Genomic DNA, 2,693 nt, shown 5'->3' with positions numbered 1-2,693 from the left:
AGCTGAGATTGCGCCACTGCACTCCAGCCTGGTGACAGAGCGAGACTCTGTCTCAAAAAAAAAAAAAAGAAAGAAAGAAAATAAATTAGAAAACCATTGCAATATTGCAATAGCCCAGGTAAAAGACGGATAGCAGCTTGGATTGCGAGAGATAGTGAAATGGAGAGAAAGGAAAAGATAAAAGAGATTTAGAAAAGAAAATTGGCTACTTGGTGACCCATTGGACCTGAAGATAAGAGAGAGAAAGAGTATCAAGGATGACTTCTGGGTTTCTGGATTTTGCACCTGGATTGGTGGTTTGCTATTTATGGAGACAGGAAATCCTAGGAGAGGAGCAAGATAGTAGGTGATGATTATGTGTTAAATTTTGAACATGTTAAAGTAGAAGTACCTTTGAGATGTCTAAGTGTCAGTGCATCTGGAACTCAGAGGAGGGGTTAGGGCCAGGGCTTTGTGTTAATTCAGGCTAGTCCTTTGGTGTTCAGAACTGGCCTGAATCCCTAGACCATTTCTGAAGATCAAAGGACTATCCTGAATCTGCGGGAAGATTGGATATAGTTTATTCCCCCAAATATGAGAATTTTGGCTATGGGAATAGCCAAACAGGCCTAGGGTATAGCCATTGGGAAAAAAAACAGCCCCCTCCCCTCACCAAAATCTGTCTTAATATATTTATAATATATGAACACTCTGCAGCTTACCTATAGTCTACAAAATTCCTACCTTGCCCGTTGCAATGTATTTGACAGCTCACGCAGTGCTCTTATCCCTGTGATCTCAGTTTAATTCTCTCAACATTGTTGTGAGGTAGCCTGGCCCCAGTTCTCTCTAGCCCGCCCCCTGGCCCAACTCAGCCCAGCTCCAGGCCTCCCCACACTCCCACATCCCTGACCCTGTCCCTGACAGTTCTCCTCAGGCTGGTGTCACTCATGGGCCACACCGTGTTTGAGTCAGGGCATCTCCAGGATAATTCTCCCCACATTCTGGTTGACCTCCATGTGAGAGTGGGCCTTCTGAATCTCAGCCATGGCAAAGACTTTATCGATGACAGGCTGCAGCTGCACAGCACTCCCAGGGGAGAAGTGGGCCAGGACTTGCTCCATGAAGGTCTTTACCAACATTTCCTTATACTGAGACAGAGAGAACAGCCCATTAACAGGATAAGGATGAGGTCTCCTTGGCCTCATACATCTTTGAGGGGAAAATCTTTAAGGGGAAAATGCCTGGTTGGCCCTGGTACTAGCCTTGACTCAAAGAGATCAGACCAAACCATGGATGAGGAAAGGTCATTTATCAGTCTAAATTCCCTTGGACACTGGAACCCCTGGAATATCAAGGGACCCTGCCACCCCCCAAATCTCCAAAAGCATGGAAGTCTCAATATGAATCCTGGACTTGGAAGAGAGGAGGAGTAAGTCCAAGTCAAATGAGGAAGTAGGTGGCGGAAATGAGACCTCTGAGGGAGGAAGGGTCAAGCTAACCCTTAGGTTCCCACCCAGAGGAAGGAGAGCTGGCAATGTCAGCAAAGCTTCATAAGCAGGAATTCTATAAGCCAGGGCAGGTCAGAGTCATAACTCAAGAGCAGTGCCCAGAACCTGCTCAGCTCTCTCTGTCACCTACCTTCTGATCCCTGGACCTCAGCAGACTGGCCCACAGACTTCCTCACTTACACAACAGCTTGGAAAGCAGGGGTCCATTTACTTCTGCTCCCCCCATGACACCATACAGAACCCATCGGCCATCTGCAGCTAAACAGTGGAGATTCTTCTCCCAGTAGGAGCCATCAATGCAGTCAAGGATCGCGTTGACACCCACACCTTGGATAGTAGGTAGAAATGGCTTAGATATCGTGGGAAGGCAGATGCCCAAACTCCTCCCCTCTGGATCTAGTTTTGCACATTCTCCTGGGCCCAGGAAACAAAGTGGGAAGCAAAAGCACTATCTAGGAGGCAAGGTGCACTTAGTTCTCCTGGAGAGCTGAGGGAGAAGTGCTAAGCCATGTGGCTTTCAGAAGACCTCAAGCTAAGGAGATATGTCTCATGATAGTTCCAAACATCGACTAACACAGCCTTGAGTACTTTCTCTGGAGAGCAAGAGTATTGTTCTCCTCTGAAAAGTCAGTAGGCTTCCTCCTTAATCACCTCCTTTTTTGGTAATTAAAGCTATGTAATCACCTTGGGTACTGGAGCCCCTGGAGCTTCAAGGAACTCCCCAAATCTTTTTTTTTTTTTTAGATAGTCTCAGTCTGTGGCCCAGGCTGGAGTGCAGTGGTGTGATCTCAGCTCACTGCAAGCTCTGCCTCCCAGGTTCAAGTGATTCTCATGCCTCAGTCTCTTGAGTAGCTGGGATTACAGGTGTGCACCACTACATCTGGCTAATATTTTATTTTTAGTACAGACAGGGTTTCACCATGTTGGCCAGGCTGGTCTCGAACTCCCAACCTCAGGTGATCTGCCCACTTCAGCCTCCCAAAGTGCTGGGATTACAGGTGTGAGCTACTGCGCCCAGCCACCCGAATATTTTTTTAACTCATCCTCACCATGGTTGAGATCCCTCAAATCTTTACAAGTATGAGAGTCCCAATCATTCTTCTTTCTCCTCCTCCTCCTCCTCATTTTCCTTCTTCTTCCCCTTTCCCTTCTCCTTCTCTCCTACTGTTCTCCCTTTCTCCTCCTCCTCCTCATTTTCCTTCT

General features: G+C 47.2%; 1 pseudogene; it reads right to left on the bottom strand.

Annotated features, from left to right (window-relative positions):
* Positions 1 to 950: 950 nt before the first annotated feature.
* LOC105534039 overlaps positions 951 to 2,693 on the bottom strand; it is a 6,962-nt pseudogene continuing 5,219 nt past the window's right edge.

Source organism: Mandrillus leucophaeus, unplaced genomic scaffold (genome assembly GCF_000951045.1).
Source record: "Mandrillus leucophaeus isolate KB7577 unplaced genomic scaffold, Mleu.le_1.0 Scaffold13, whole genome shotgun sequence".
Lineage (NCBI taxonomy): Eukaryota > Metazoa > Chordata > Mammalia > Primates > Cercopithecidae > Mandrillus > Mandrillus leucophaeus.
This window is presented reverse-complemented; position numbering and strand designations above follow the sequence as displayed.